Source organism: Macrobrachium rosenbergii, chromosome 56 (genome assembly GCF_040412425.1).
Source record: "Macrobrachium rosenbergii isolate ZJJX-2024 chromosome 56, ASM4041242v1, whole genome shotgun sequence".
NCBI lineage: Eukaryota > Metazoa > Arthropoda > Malacostraca > Decapoda > Palaemonidae > Macrobrachium > Macrobrachium rosenbergii.
Window position 1 is genome coordinate 43,475,591 of NC_089796.1, and position 17,443 is coordinate 43,493,033.

At 36.9% G+C, this 17,443-nt stretch overlaps 1 protein-coding gene across 5 annotated transcripts in view; it reads left to right on the plus strand.

Annotated features, from left to right (window-relative positions):
* Positions 1-17,443, plus strand: part of LOC136836055 (putative leucine-rich repeat-containing protein DDB_G0290503) — a 359,912-nt gene that overhangs the window by 194,175 nt on the left and 148,294 nt on the right. The gene's annotated exons all lie outside the window — the stretch shown is intronic.

A 17,443-nucleotide genomic window follows, 5' to 3' on the forward strand; every position in this document is an offset into this window, starting at 1 on the left:
ATAATTAGTTTTGAAAAGGCAGAGTCAGAGTGTAGTAGACCGATAGGGAAAAGCATGTGTGAAGGTAAAGCAAAAGGTTTTTATGTACTAGAACAAGCAAATCTCAGAAAATAAAAAAACAAATGTTATTAGCAACTTGTGGTCAAGGAAAGTTGGAATATAAAACAGTGTCACAGATAATGAAAAGAATATTTGAGGGATTGGGGAATAAAGAGGTGGGGGAATGGTGGGAATCAGAAGGCTATGCAAATTTTGAGAGAGGGAGGGAAAACCAAAGATATCGGGGAAAAGTGAATCAAGTTAGAGGTGGAAGAAATCCTAAATAGAGAAGGGAAAGTAACATTGTGTGCAATATGCAAGTCAGAATGGCATTGGGCTAGAGATTGCCCTCAGAATTTTCAAATTAAGAAGAAATCAGAAACAGGACAAGAAGAAGAAAAAGTTTATATAGGAGAAGTTAGTGAAATAGAGGAAGAATCTTGGGAAGAGGTTGATGCAGTTTAAGACACAGGATGTAAATCAACAGTTTTGTGGGGAATTGTGACTAGCACGCATTGTCATGGGTTTGAATCAGGATGAATTGAGGAGAATGAATGTTACTAAGAAAGAGTCTGATAAAGTATATAATTTTGATGAGTCGTCATACAAGTCGAAAGGAGTAGCAGAAATACCTGTGATACCTAACCAGTAAGTATTTGGGAAAAAAAAACTTTCTTTGCCAAATTTATGGGAGAAGAGAGTTCAAGTCTGGCAAGCATAGAGAAAGGTATGGAAAAAATGTATAGTAAGGGACACACTGAATGCAATTTATAAGGCCAGAGAAGTGTTTATCAAAAATGAGTCTTGTAATAAAATAAGAATTGCCTTAAACAAAAATGTCAGAGAACATAAATTTGAAGCAGCAGTAGTGAGAGGAAATGAAAATGAATGGAGAGGACCTGCTCTGGTAGTGGGAGTATCAGGTAAAACGGTAGTGGTTGAGCATGGGGATTCTCTGAGAGAAGTAGCTAGAATACATGTTACTAGGATTCAAAGACTTTCACCAGAAAAAGAAGAGATACCTAAAATAGATAAAACATACACTATAAAGGATGAATCCTGCACATCAAAGGAAGTGAATGTAGATGGGCAGGAAGGAAAGGAGATGATAATGGGCTGGAGAAGGAATGCAGATTTAGAAGAGGCTATAGAAAGAGATTTGGCAGAGGAAACACAGGAAGGTGAAGGGGAAAGTGAGGTAATAGAAGGTGAGTCAATAGAAGAGATACCCAAATTCAAAAAGGGAAATAGAGTTAGAGCTGTAAACAAAAGTACAGGACAAGTGAAAGAATGGACTATTAAGTCTTGCAGGAAAAAGATAAGCAAATCTTGGGCTGTTTCGTACAATGTAGACGACTCGCAGTCAGGTGACCAGGGATGGGTTAACTTAAAGGGATTATAGTCATGCAGAAAAAATTGAAGATGAAGAAGAGATTTTGCTAGGATTTGAAAATAGAAGCATGAATGAAGCTAAAGAAAAAGAACCACAAGGTCGGAGAGAAAACAAGGTATATGAGGAGGTAAATGGCGTCGGACAAAAAGCTATATCTACAAGATGGATAGTAACTGAAAAGGTAAAAGGGGGGAAAGGATATGTAAAGCAAGATTGGTAGCTAGAGGTTTTGAATAAGAAATGGCCGAATGGGAAAAAGATGCTCCTACATGCAATGCCAAAATTTCAAAATTTTGTTTGACAGCAATAAAACTGAAAGATTGGAATTGTTATACGTTAGATGTAAAAACTGCGTATCTACAAGGTGAGGAAATACAACGAGAGGTGTATTTAAAACCACCTAGTGAAGATGGTTAGAGTGGATTATGGAAATTGAAGAAAACTGTTTATGGGCTCAAGGATGTAGCAAAGGCGTGGTATTGTAAGGTGGTAAAAGTGGTGGAGGAGCTTAAAGGTGAGAGGATTAGATTAGAACCTAATATATTCTTTTGGAGGAAAGACAATAAATTGAAGGGTATTTTATGTACACATGTAGATAATTTTTGCTATGGAGGAACTGAAGGATTTTTAAAGGAAACAATTGGGAAGTTGAAAGGGAAATTGCAAGTTGGAGAACAAGAAAGTAAAAGTTTTAAGTATATAGGAGTAATATTTGAGCATAGGGAAAATAGAATTTGTCTTAATTAGTGGCAGTATATAAATTCTATAAGAGAACCAGAAACTAGAAGATTTACAGGTAACAGAGTGTTAGGACAATAGGAGTTAACAGAGTATAGATCAGTGGTAGGACAGTTGAATTGGGTACCGCTACATACCATGCCAGAAATATCATACGATGTTAGTGAATTAACCCTTAAACGCCGAGCCTCTATTTACAAAAGTCTCTGCCGTATGCCGGCGGCGTTCGGGAGTTAGCGGCGAAGCGGATTTTTTTTTTTTTTTTTTTTTTTTTTTTTTTTTTTTTTTTTCTCCAAAAAATCACAGCACACTTAGTTTTTAAGATTAAGAGTTCATTTTTGGCTCCTTTTTTTGTCATTACCTGAAGTTTAGTATGCAACCATCAGAAATGAAAAAAAAATATCATTATCATATATATATATTGGATTATATGACAGCGCAAAAAAAAAATGTCCTATGTAATTGTATACAAATCGCGCTGTGAGCAAAACGGTTAAAGCTAATGAGTTATTTGTTTTCTTTGTATTATACTCTAAATTGCAATGATTTTGGTATATAAAAAATTGTAAAACGATCAAAGCAACACAGAGAAAATATTGTCACAAAATGATGCATTAATTCGTAATGAGCGGACGTAAAAAAAGTTTTTTTTCAAAAATTCACCATAAATCGAAATATTGTGCTAGAGACTTCCCGTTTGTTGCAAAATGAAGGTAATTGATTGAATATTACTAGACTGTAAGTGTTTTAGCTTACAATTGCAGTTTTCGACCATTTCGGTTGAGTTAAATTTGACCGAAGGTCGAATTTTTTCTATTTATTGTGATTTATATGAAAATATTTCAAAACTGATAAAAGCTACAACCATGAGTTATTTTTTGTTGTATTCCACATGAAATTGCGCACATTTTCATGTATAACACTTTATGTAACACCTAATAGAAAACAGTGCAAAAATTATGACAAAGTGACTAAAGAAATTCTGAGATTTTCAGCCAAGTTACTGCGCACGAAGGTAAGGAAAAAGTTTTTTTCAAAAATTCACCATAAATCGAAATAATGTGCTAGAGACTTCCCGTTTGTTGCAAAATGAAGGTAAATGATTGAATGTTACTAGAATGTAAGCGTTTTAGCTTACATTTGTATTTTTTTACCATTTCGGTCGAGTCAAAGTTGACCGTAGGTTTAAATTCTGGCACTTATCGTGATTTATATGAAAATATTTCAAAACTGATAAAAACTACAACTATGAGTTATTTCTTGTATTCTACATGAAATTGCACACATTTTCACATATAACACATTATGTAACGCCTAATAGAAAACGGTGCGAAAATTACGACAAAGTGACTAAAGAAATTCTGAGATTTTCAGCCAAGTTACTGCGCGCAGAAGTAAGGAAAAAGTTCTTTCAAAAATTCACCATAAATCAAAATATTGTGCTAGAGACTTTCCATTTGTTGCAAAATGAAGGTAAATGATTGAATGTTACTAGAATGTAAGAGTTTTAGCTTACAATTGCATTTTTCAACCATTTCAGTCGAGTCAAAGTTGACTGTAGGTTTAAATTTTGTCACTTATCGTGATTTATATGAAAATATTTCAAAACTGATAAAAGCTACAACCATGAGTTATTTTTTGTTGTATTCTACATGAAATTGCACACATTTTTACATACATATAAGACTTTATGTAACGCCTAATAGAAAACTGCAAAAATTACGACAGTGACTAAAGAATTTCTGAGATTCTAAGAGCCTGACGCCGTCTCTTCCAAACATGTGTGTTCGTGGTCCATCAGAGTGGCGAGACGTTTGGCTTCTTTACAAACAGAAACATACACACAGTTTGATACAGAAGATTCGTTGGAACATTATGAGTACATGATTAGAATGCTTGCATGGCAATGCAAGTACAGGTAGTCGTCGACTTTTGACCGACCGACTCTACGATGGCTATGACAATATAATATTTAATTTTATATTTTGCTAAAATACGTCGAGCAAGTGCCAGCGTCGATACTTTTTCCCGCTACCGCAGCGCCATATCCGAGAGATGCTCAGCTTTTGGCAGCGTTCAGTGTGTTTGTGTCGTTCGAAAATGGTAAAAGATTCATATTTTTGTAATGTATTTTGTATTTCTATTTTTTGCAAATAAATCAAATGTAATAACAAATTACCGTATTTGATGGCTTATAAGACGCATGTCTGCATAGGACGCACCCCAATTTCAGCAGGACATTGAGGGAAAAAAATAAGGTTTCCTAGCCTCTGCTCATATGAATTTGGTAAGTAAAAACTGTAGTATTAGGTTATCATATGCATATTGTTCTTACCAACAGAATCAACAAAAACATTAATAAAGAAGTTATTTACCATATTTATATTTATCAAAATATGTATTATACAATCAGCCATTTACTACGATCGAATGTTTCGTCTGCTGCTGAAAGCTACCTCATAGGTTTACCAATAGATTGCAACACATTCATTTGTAAACATTGTTTCTTACCGGCAGAATCAACAAAAACATTAATAAAGATGTTACCTATGGTAATATATGTTATATATATCCATTATATATTATAAAAGTATGCAGTCAAGGGGTAAAATCCAATAAATAAAAATGTTTCCTTTGTAACGGCTCGAGTCTCGTGAGCAACTGAACAAAGCCATGTTATTATTCTTAAAAGAGAATGCTAGCATGAGTTACGAAGTATCAACTCAACGAAGCCTTGGTAGCAGGAATTGTCAACCACCAATTGATCGAAGCCATGTTATGCGTAAAGAGAATGTTAGCAAGAATTGCCAACTACCAACTGAACGAAGCCTTGTTATCCGTAAAGCTCTCGAGATAATCACCAATAGGTGGCAGCGCACGTACTGTAAGTCTGTAAATGTGGAATGCGGCTTTCCACTGTAAACGACGGTAATGATATTAACACATTTTAATGAAAATATCAATAATAACAACGTAGGTATTGATTATAATACTAGCAGTAGTAATTGCGGTGATGGTAAGTGTGATAATGATAAATAATTATAATAAACTTTGTTTTTTAATAGGTTATTAGGATAACACCGAATGTTAGGCTAGGCTACAACATCTACGTGACGTTTCATGTATAATTTCGGCCAAAATTCTTAAATTTTGAGCCTACATTATGTACAGAGGACGCAGGGGGAATTTTTAGGCTTTTTTTTTTTTTTTTTTTTTAGTGTCATATACGCCGTCAAATACAGTATGTATTTAATTCAAACTTATAAATAAATAGAAGTAAATAATACGTCATACGTGTAGCCGATTGGCAATGCAAATGGCGGATAAGAAAATGTAAACAGACCAGACAGATGGTTTGAATATAATAATAATAAAAGTAAGTATTAATCAAGGAGTTCAAGCATGATAAGATTTCATATGCTAAACGTAATAATAGGTACTATACATGCAATTTTTGGGATAATATAAAATGTACAGGCAGTCCCCGGTTTACGACGGTTCCGCCATTTACGTTCGAGGTTACGACGCTTTTCAAATATATTCATCAGAAATTATTTCCTGGCTTACGACGCATGTTCCGGGGTTACGACGCTGTCCGTCACGCCGATCCGACGGAAGAAATATGGCCCCAAAATGGCAGAATAATCATAATTTGAAGGTTTTTTTGATGTAAAACTCAATAATAATGCAGTTTACATCGCTTTCAATGCACCCAGAGCATTAAAAGTAAGGTTTTCTTACGATTTTTGACGATTTTCGACGATGTTCGCTTACGACGATTTTCGGTTACGACGCGCGCAAGAACGGAACCCCGTCAGAAACCGGGGACCGCCTGTATATGTAGGCTAGTCCTACTTAGGATATAATATATGATGGATAATATAAGGTAGGTAAAGAATACATGTACATATGTGGTTGGCCGACTTACGACAAGATCGACTTACGACCGCTCTGTCAGAACCTAATGCTGTCATAAGTCGACGACTACCTGTAGTGGTGATTGTACATACATCAAGACAACAATGGTTAGGAAGAAACAGACGGAAATATTGTATGGTTGAAATCGCGTTCCTTTAGAGAAAATAAACGAGATGCTCTTGTTGTCTTGTCCACTCCGATGGACGACGAACACACACGTGTTTGGAAGAGACGGCGTCAGGCTCTTACAAGATTTTCAGCAGAGTTGGCTCGGACGTAAGGAAAAAGTCTTTTTCAAAAATTCACCATAAATCAAAATATTGTGCTAGAGACTTCTCGTTTGTTGCAAAATGAAGGTAAATGATTGAATATTACAAGAATGTAAGAGGTTTAGCTTACAATTGCATTTTTCTACCATTTCGGTCAAGTCAAAGTTGACCGAAGGTTGAAATTTTGGCACTTATCGTGATTTTTATGAAAATATGTCAAAATTGATAAAAGCTACAACCATGAGTTATTTTTTGTTGTATTCTAGATGAAATTGCACACATTTTCATATATAAAACTTTATGTAACTGCTAACAGAAAACTACAAAAATTACGACAAAGTGACTAAAGAATTTTTGAGATTTTCAGCAGTTAGAGCAGATGTAAGGAAAAAGTTTTTTTAAAAAATTCACCATAAATCGAGATATTGTGCTAGAGACTTCTCATTTGTTCCAAAATGAAGGTAAATGATTGAATATTACTAGAATGTAAGAGTTTTAGCTTACAATTGCATTTTTCAACCATTTCGGTCGAGTCAAAGTCGACCGAAGGTTGAAATTTTGGCACTTATTGTGATTTATATGAAAATATGTCAAAATTGATAACAGTTACAACCATGAGTTATTTTTTGTTGTATTCTACATGAAATTCCGCACATTTTCATATATAAAACTTTATGTAAAGGCTAATAGAAAACGGTGCAAAAACTACAACAAAGTGACTAAAGAATTTCTGAGATTTTCAGCAGAGTTAGCTGATGCTTTCTTTTGGGATAAGAAAGAAATTTGTGCATGCGCAGCTGGGTCACGCTTGTAAACAAAACAACAGCGTGATCAGTGAACTTCCAGCATCCCTCAAGGCGCGTGATTTAAAATTTTTCGCAGATGAAGCCTATAAGTATTTTTCCGCGAATATTTAAAAAAACTTTTTGTAGTCGACGTATTTTACGTCCACTTGGCACCCGACAGACAATTTTTTGTCAACGTTAAATACGTCCAATCGGCGTTTAAGGGTTAAGTAAAGCTTTTAAAGAAGGAATGACTCAGGATATGAAAAAGCTGATTAAACAATTGAGAAAAACTAAGAACTTAATGAGAGAAGTAATAATAAGTGAGTTAGAAGAAGAAAAGTTTTTTAGGGAAGCCTATGTAGATGCTTCATTTGGGAATATTGAAGATGGTCATACACAATTGGGTTATGTGATATCTTAGAAGGATTGATATATTTCAAACATTTGTGGGAAGAGATAGTAGGAGGGAGAAAATTAGAAGCATTGGTTAAAACTTATAGTAAAACCCTAATGACTGCAATAAAATCAAGTACTGCAGTAAGTAGTAAGAGATTAAAAATTGATATTGCAGCAATAAGAGAAGCAGTATAATCTGGAGAAATAAAGGAGGTGAGATGGATAAAAAGAAAGCTGGAGTTTCAGGGGAAATTACGTAGAGGGTAAAGAATTGGAGAATAATGGAGATTAGAGGAGGTTAGGATAAGAAGAGGTTGGATGGAGGGAGGGAGGAGGTAAGTGTGATTATATATCAGTTTTAGAAGTTAAATCATTATCATTTTATTTTTACTTTCTGCATTAGTGAAATGGTAGGGTCATTACAAAATGTATAAAAAGCACTTTTAATTCCATAAGATGTTTTTGTAGCAAAACATTCTGTATATGTTTAAAAGTATCCATTCGTGTTGTGACCTCATAGGACGACAAATGGCAGGAGAGAGCAAAATGTAAACAGTGCAGGTGAGAGGGTTGAAAACACTGTGGTGCAGTAGAGAGAGCTCTCTGATGGTTAGGTTGTCAATTTTGGATTATAAAAGAACAACGTGAGCAGGTGGGTGGATTGCATAATTGTAGCATTTTTGGATGGGTTAGGCTAGAAAAACTTTCAGATGGATGTGTTTTAGGATTACTTCAAGATTTCCTTACAGGTAGGCAGCAGTGAGTTGCTGTTGATAGGATCTTTATTGAGCCAAGACCTATTGTGTCTTGAGTTCCACAGGGTAGTGTTCTTGGTCCACTGTTATTTTTAGTGTATATAATTGATACGGTTGTTGGCCTGGAAAACAAGGTTGTTTAGTATGCTGATGATGCAACACTTGTGGGTGTGTCGACCCTCGGTATTCGCAGGGTATAGGGATATTGACCACAACCACCCGCAAATAGCTAAAAACCGCAAGTACTTGACACCCCTCTAAAAATGCTTATAACTGCCTATTTTTAATAGTTCAAACATCAAATATACCTTAAACTATCATCCTAAAACACTTTATAACATTTCAATATTACTATTATTTAATATTTCAATATCACTTTAACCCTCTCGCGATTACGGGCGTTCCTATAGCGCTACTCGGTACGCAACTTCAATACATCCACACTATAGTTGATATAGGCTTCTGGTTTGTTCTATGATGCCGGAAAATGATTGAATTTTTCCCTAAAGCAATCAGAAAATCTTTGCAAGGCTTAGAAATAATATAAAAGACGTGATGAACATGAAATTTTTAAGGAAAATCGTAGATTTTTTTTAATCATGAAAAATATAATTATGTTTGGGGAGTTTATTTTATATGTAAATTGTGTAGAAATATTTAAACTTTCACGTGAAAGCAATCATTTTGCTATAAATGTGTTTGCTAATAGCTGTTACTGATTAAAAAATGCTAATTTTCAGACTTTCCAACCTGCTTATGTTGATGTTTCGTATCGTACCTAAGTAAGGAATAAAAATAGAAAAAAGAATAAAGGTGGCATTAGAAATCTGAATAAATTTCCTATAAAACACACAAAAGAAAGGTATACTGTATGTATTGTCAGAATAAAATTGAGCAATTGTCATTAGATTACGTATAATTTTTTTTTTTTTTTTTTTTTTTTTTTTTTTTTTCTAAGAAAATATACGGCAATGATTATTATTTAGAAATGTTGATAATTTTATATTTTGCTGTTCAGCACGATAAAGTACAAAGAATGGCCATTCAAATGATGTATAATACATGCACATTGAAGTTGTTTACAGATGCACAAACAGGCGTACAAAAAATTATCTACATGCATAAATTCTGGCCGAACTGCTGCATTCCACGCGTATATATATATATACGCTGGCATTTTTCATAATTACTCAGTAATAGATAATGCTAGAAAAAAGTGAAAACTGCGATGTAAAGCTGAATAAATTTCCTATACAGTGACCCCTCATTTATCGCGGGAGATAGGTTCCAACACCGGCCACGATGATTGAAATTCCGCGAAGTACGAACAGCATATTTATTTATTTAACTTGTACAGTATTTGGACTTTTTAAAATCCTCCCTGTACTCTTAACAACCCACCCTTTACTCTATTAATAACAGGGACAACTGTAAAGCAATATGACTTCAGTTGGTAAGTTTACAGTACCATATAACAGTGGCTAATTTACTGTGGTAAAGTAGCTATAGTATATGACGTGATTGGCAAGCTTTAAATTTTAAAGAATACAGTATACATACAGTAATAATATATACAGTAATACAATACAGTATCATGTTACTCTACTGCATTACATGTAATACAGTACAGTAACACTTAAGATTAAAAAAAAAAAAAAGATTGTTACTGTACTCACCACAAAAGAAGTTGAAGTAAAAGTTGAATGAAGATGGTGATGAATTTGCTGCGCAGTAAAAATGATGACGATGAAGGTGATGATGACTTTTACTGCGCAGTCAGTGATTGTATTTTACATCTCTTCAGACGGCGGTGCCATTTCCTGGGGCACCTCTTCCACTTCTTCCGCGGTTTCTGAAGGTGTAACCGTAGTAGCAGCAGCGGGAACTTGCTCTTTTTTGCGAGGCTGCAAAAACATTGTGATTGGCAGTTGCTGCCGCTGCTTCTTTTTCCGGTCGAAGAGCATCTTGTAGGGGGCCATGATGTCATCGACCATGTTGCAGAATTGAACCAATCGAACCATATCGTCATCCCATTCCTGCGACCACTCTTGCAGTTCCTTAGCCAGCTTGCAGAGCCCGGCTAGCCGTTCCAAAGTCAAGCCAGTTTGGGAGACAACTTCTGTTTCTTGCTGCGCTGCTGCTTCTTCTTCTTCGCTCGCCGACTTCGTCAACTCTTCGAGGTCTTCGTCAGTTAGCGGCTGGGAGTGGCAGTCTAGAAGTTCGTTGACGTCGCCCGTGGTCATGTCTGCAAAGCCCTCACCTCCAAGGATCGCAGCCAACTGCACAGCTTTCTGTACTGCCGAGTGTTGGATTTTGGCAGGTGTAAATCTTTTGTCATCGTAAACAACCTTGGGCCACAACTTCTTCCAGCTGGCATTGATGGTGGCAGGCTTCATTTCTTCCAATGCCTTGTGGATATTTTGGAGGCACGTAGCAATTGTGTACTGCTGCCAGTATGCCTTCAAGTTGAAATCGTTGTCTTCTTGGGCGGCATCCACGGAAGCAACCAGGTTTGCCAGGGCATTCCTCGTGTATAGTGCCTTGAACGCCCTAATAACTCCCTGGTCCATTGGCTGAATAAGTGACGTCGTGTTGGGCGGTAGGAACTCAACCTGAACCCCCGAATATGACGGATCAGTAGCATGGCCACCAGCATTATCCATAATGAGAAGGACTTTGAATGGCATGCCCTTTTCTGCTAGATACACCTTCACTTGTGGGATAAAACACTGGTGGAACCAGTCGGAGGTCAGCATCTTCATTATCCAGGCCTTTGGATTGTGCATCCAATGTACGGGCAGCAGATTCTTGTTTTTGTTTTTAAAGCCCTTGGGTTTTTAGACTTGTAAATAAGTCCTGGCTTTAATAAAAATCCCCATAGCATTGCCACACATCACGAGGGTCACACGATCCTTGTATGCTTTAAAGCCAGAGGCTTTTGCTTCCTCTTTGAACAGGAAAGTTCGCGAGGGCATTCTTTTCCAAAACAAGCCTGTCTCGTCCAAATAAAAAACTTGTTCGGGCTAATATTCACCTTCAGAGATAATCTTCTTGAAGGTTTCATTGACATATGTTTCAGCAGCGACCGTTCAGCCGAAGCAGCCTTGCCATGCAAGGAAGCACTTTTTAGGCCGTAGCGTTTCTGAAACTTTGCAAACCACCCTTTGCTAGCAGAAAATTGCAGTTTCTTACGTGGTGAATGACTGGACGTCTCTGGTTGCGGATCATCTACGTCGTCTTCATCTTTTTCTGCTTCTTTACGCTCGCCACTGTCGTCCTCTGGTTCCTTAGTGGCGAAGGTCTCATACAGGCTCCTAGCCTTTGTTTGGTTAATGCTCGTATCCAAGGCTATGTTCTTCTTTCGGCAGTTGGCTATCCACACGGCCAAAGCAGCTTCCATACAGACAATAGTTTTATTACGAGCCGTAACCACTCTCTTCGCCGGCTTGTTAAAGGTGATGGCAGCTGTCTTCCTAATCTTTGCCTTGTCCTTGTAGATGTAACGAATGGTGGATTCGTTCACACCAAAATGGCGGGCTACAGCCGTGAACTTTCTCCCTTCCTTCAACATATCGAGAAGTTTCACCTTTTCAGCGATCGTCACCATTGTTCGATGACGTTTAGGCTCAGTACCAGCCTTGGAAGAAGCAGCACGCTTGGCAGTCATTGCAGGGGGTGAAAATTGGAGCAAAGTTCAACAAAAACCACAAAAAAAAAAAAAATCACACAGCACAGCGTAAAGAAAACCGCTCGCGAAAAGCTTGAAAGCTTCAAGTGGCCGAGAGAGAGACAAGAGGAGATGCTGCAGGTTCTGAACATCAGTCTAAGCACCAATCACAGGCCCAATTAGAAATCGGGAAGCTGTGATTTGTCGTCTCCCTCCCATGCACCAAACACAGCCTGTGTTACAACGCACTTAGTCACCGAGATGGTACGCTTTGTGTTTTCCCAACAATGGAACACGCGGTACTGTACTGTATAGGCATCACTTTCCAGATTTTTTTTTTTTTTTTTTTTTTTTTAGCAGTTACAAGTGCTTTTTTTTTTTTTTTTTTTTTCTTTTCTTTCTTTCTTTTCTTAGACTAGGAAATACTTTTTATTATTAATATTTTAATGGATTTAATGACAAATTTTGGATATTCATATATTGCGATTTTTCTCCAGAAAATCCGCGCTATATTTTCCATTAATATATATTAAAAACTCCGCGAAGTCGTGAATTCGCGATAATCGAATCGCAGAGTAGCGACGGGTCACTGTATATATATATTACCTAAAATCAGTAGGTGTTCCTAGTAAATAATTGAGCAATTGAAGCTCAAAGACATAAGTTTTGTTTTTTTTTTTCACTTGAAGTCAATTGTTCCCTAAAGATTTTTTTATATAGAAACGTTGATATTTTTAAATGTTGCCATTCAGCACGATAAAGTACAAAGAATGGCCGTTAGAATGCTCAAACAGGTGTAAAAAAAAATTATTCACTCACTCGTCAACCCTAGGCCGAACTACGCAACTCAATCATGTTTACGCTTACATTTTTCGTACTTACTCGGTAATGAATAACGCTAAGAAAAAAGTGAAAATTGCAATGGAAAGCCGAATAAATATTCTATAAATAGCCCACGTAAAAGCAATGAGTGTTTTCAGAAAAAAATTGAGCAATTGAAGCTGAAAGACGGAAATGTTGTTAAAAGACAGAAATATATGTAAAAAAGTAAATTCTTTACTATTTACCTTATCGAAAAACACTTGAAATATTATTCAAAATACAGTACTCAACAATCACTTGCAAACACTTTTATAATAATAACAAAAGCGAAAGCACTTCACAAACGCAGATAAATGATGACAAAGCAAAAAACGTGAGAGCGCTAAAAAGATGTTGAACTCTGTCAAAACAGGTCTTGAAGTGCTTCAGTTGGAGGACTGCGGCGCATGCACGATACCTAGCGGTATCCTGTTTACGTTTTCTTGTAGGTCCAAGATTTGCCCACGCAATGGCGCAGTCCTCGTTTTCTTTGGACTTTTTTTTTTTTTTTTTTTTTTTTTTTTTTTTTTTTTTGTTGTGTGTGAATTTCCCCTGAAAATAACTTGCAGATGACGCAGAAATTGCATCATCGGAGCACTTATGGAAAAAAATTTATTGATGCTGTTTTGCGTCGCCGGATCACCAGAGGGTTAATATAATTTCATCATTATTTCTGAGCTGCGTAGCTGCAGGTGCTGTAACGAGGTGAAAAAATCGGTTTACAGAGCTGTAGCCACCTTGAAGGTTCATTATAATGAGGTCCATCCTATGGGAGGGTTCACTATAAAGTTCCTCCTATAAGGAGGGGAGAAAACCGGTTTATTACCAGCACAAAGCTTAAAAACATGTTTCTTTGCCCAGCTTACAGAAGTCTCTCTCTCTCTCTCCCTCCCTCTCTCTGAGTTAAGTACTTTACCTAAATATTTCAGTGTGCATAAAAAAATTTGATTGATATTTTGCTGTGTTTACATTAATATTAATATTTGAAAATTCATAAATCATTTTTTTTTTTTTTACGAAAATAACAAGAAAATAAAGTAATTAGTGAATATTGCTCTATAAAAAAAAAATGGTGAATAGGCGAATTTTCCACGAATAATTTGGAGATATGTTCCGCAGAAAAATCTTTGAACAGGTCTAGCTGTGAATCCTGAACCCCAAATACAGGCAGTCCCTGGTTATCAGCGGGGGTTCCGTTCCCGACAGCGTGACAATAACTCAGCCTCAGTTGGGACATGGACTGGATCAGGGAATGGTGTAGTCAGTGGGGTATGAGGCTGAACTCCAGTAAAACAAAAACTAATGATTAGCAGGTCTCGTTCAGATTTCCCACCCTGTCCTCCCCTTCAGGTGGATAGAACTTTGCTGAATAAGTCTGAAGCTACTATTCTAGGTTTAACTTTTGAGAAACATCTAATGAAAGTTTCAGCAAATGCCACATGAAAGTTAGGTATTGTTCGTAAGGCCCCATATATTTATAACGGTGATAAAATCAGTGCAACCTGTTTTAGGTCATTTGTACTTCCTTTACTGGAATACTTTCCTCTGGTGTGGATGTTTGCTTCTGCCAGAGATTTATCTCTTTTAGGTAGAGTGATTCATAGTGATAGGTTTCTGTTTCCTATTAGTAGCAGTTATGACTTAGACCATTGACGAATGGTCTCTTGTTTGTCACTTTTTCATTAATTTATTCTTTTCTTTTTTAATAAGTGATATCTCTTCTTTCTTTATTTCCCTTTACTTCCTCTTACTTCTTAATGAACACCATATTCTTTGGAAGCTTGAATATCAAGTCAGTGGCCCCTGTGGGCTTGTTCCATATGAATAGGTTTTATCTACTGAATAATAATACAGGCAGTCCCAGGTTTATGACGGGGGTTTCCCTTTTTTACGCTGCGTCCTAAACCGAAAAATCGTCGAAAATTGTAAAAAATCATAAGAAAACCTTACTTTTAATGCTTTGGGTGCATTGAAAACAATGTAAACTGCATTTTTATTGAGTTTTTCATAAAAAAAAGTCCAAATTATGATTATTCTGCCGCTTTGGAGCCATATTTCTTCCGTCAGTCGTCGATGATTTACGCCAGAACCCAGGAGCATGCGTCAGAAACTGGGAAATAATTTCTGATGAATATATTTGAAAAGCGTCGTAACCTTGGAACGTCGTAAGCCGGACCTGTCGTAAACCGGGGACTGCCTGTAATAAGGAGTTAACCAGTGCCAGAGGTCTACTACACATTGTCTGTAGGGTTCTTACATTCCTTTAAAGTCTCACCCTAAGTCTTCTCATTAGCATCAGTGCTTCATAGCCTTGCCTTTTCAGGTTGCTGTATAGTCTGCTAAGGTTACCATTTGTCATTTCTTGGCACTGGTACTGTCATTTTTGTCTTTACTTCTACCTCCAGTCTTGTTGAGAGTCAGGTTCTCATTGCTTCACAGTCTTGCAATTTCAGGTTCTGTAGAATCCGCTAAGGTAACCACTTGTCATTTCTTGGCACTCGTACCGTCTTGTTTGTTTTTACTCTACCTCTCCAATCCTGTTGAGAGTCTGGTTCTCAATGATGAAGTAGGGTTTTGCAGTTGACTCACTCATGTTCGAAAATTTTCAGGGGATGGAGACCAGTTATATATACCTCAGGCTTGGCAAAGGTTTTTGTGTGACTTCCATTTGTAGGAAGACTGGATTCTGTTTGGAAGTCTTTCCACAGAGGGGGCTTTCTTACTTCAGTAAACTTTGGGGAATGTGCACTTCCAAGTACCCATTCACTTTTCCAGGCGTGGTCTTTGCCCCATTTAACAGGACTTCATGTTCTAGTTCTGGGCTCTCTGCCTGTCTGTGTACTGCCTCTCAGGTCTTGACCAATATTCTTGCCCCAGTTGCTGCCTTGGTGCATCATCTTGGTCTGAGTCTTATTTCACTACCTGGAAAACTGGATGAATCTGGCTTCCTTGAGAGTATAGCTGAAGAAGCAAATGCAGCTTCTTCTGGACTTAGAGTTGTTTCTTGGCCCTGCAGGTCAAATTTAAGAAGTCAGCTTAGTCTTCAACTGCATGTGGATGGAGGGTATGCTTGTAGACACTTGTGGAGTTAGTCTGTCTGTCCACCTAGTTTCTTGGGAGAAGTTGGTTCCCCACAGTTACCTTGGCGTTTGCTCTCCCAACTCCAGTTAGTCTTGTGTTGAAAGGTAACACTGATATCTCAATCTTTCTTAATCTTTGTGGGTGTTAGGATATTCAGAATCATATGAAGGAGGCTCCTCAGGTGCCTCTGGACCATTACCTCCCAATATTTTTGGGTGCCATGTGAGCACAAGTCATGATTGTCCTGTCAACTTGCTGAATTGGTGTCATGGCTGACAACAATCCTACCATAACATACCTGTGGAATAAAGGAAGAATGAGGTCAGAATCTCCCATGCTTTCTTCCAGGAGTTCACAGTATGTTGGATACTCTTAGCTAGTCATCCAGATTCTTAAATCTGAATTATTCATTCATTCAAAAGTGTGGAAGGCTCTGTGGCTGGTGTGGGGATACCCCTTGTTAGTTATGTTGGTTACATTTAATGCCATAATTCCATTACACTGTTCTTCACAGCTGGAGCTAGCAGCTTGGGCAATAGATGTCATACTTTGATCGTAGAACAGCTTCAACATCTAAAAGTTTTCTCTGTTCAGACTGTCAATGTAGGTTCTTGTGAAGTTTTGGGGATCAGCAAACCTCATGCAAATTTCACTTTTAAATTCATGGTTTTTTTTTTATCCCATTGTATTTTCTTAATTATACCATCAGTCTGGTTTGAATGGATTTTTTTAAGACTATTGCTTTTCTGTTTCTTGTATGTTTTCTCATGACAGTGGGGCAGGGCGAATGCACCTAGAATTGAAGTGCTAGGTTATAATTGGCATTAATTTTTATATGTAAGAGTGGATGAAGCAGTGCTTATTTTGAAAATTTAAATTCTTGGATTACTTATGACTAATTACCCTCCAAGATGTTCAATTTCATTATTATTTACATAATGATGCCCACCTATTTTTCCAGATGTCCTCTCATATTTTTGTGTGCTCCATTCAATTTAACTACATAGTCTTGAGTACTTATGACATTATGCTTTGCATTTTTCATTTCCTTGAAAGGTTTGGACAGTACAGTTTGCTTTTATCTTTTCTGTATTGTGGCCCAAGTCTCATCAAATATCCAAGGTTTCTGGTATGTTGCACCATGTGCAAGTACCTTTTTTATGCATAACTATACAGTAATCCTGATGAAGACTGAAGAACAGTCCCATTCTTTAAAGATGATAAAATAAGACTTTTTTTTTTAGTGTAATCTTGGTCTATTGTTAAAAATACACTTAAAATTCTCGAAGCTTAACAAGGACTACTGTCATCTTTGTCAAGGAATGAAACTAAATCAGAATTTCTACACGGACAGATATAAATAAATAGGGCCCGTTATGTGCAAGTACTGCATTCCAAAACCCCTTGCCCATCCCTGAAACTGTGTATAAGTATGAACACCTTATATAACAGAGTACTACAGGGGCCAGTCATATAAACAACCTGTTTATGCCCATATAAACCCCAGTATCTGTATAATAGTCATTATTGGATATACT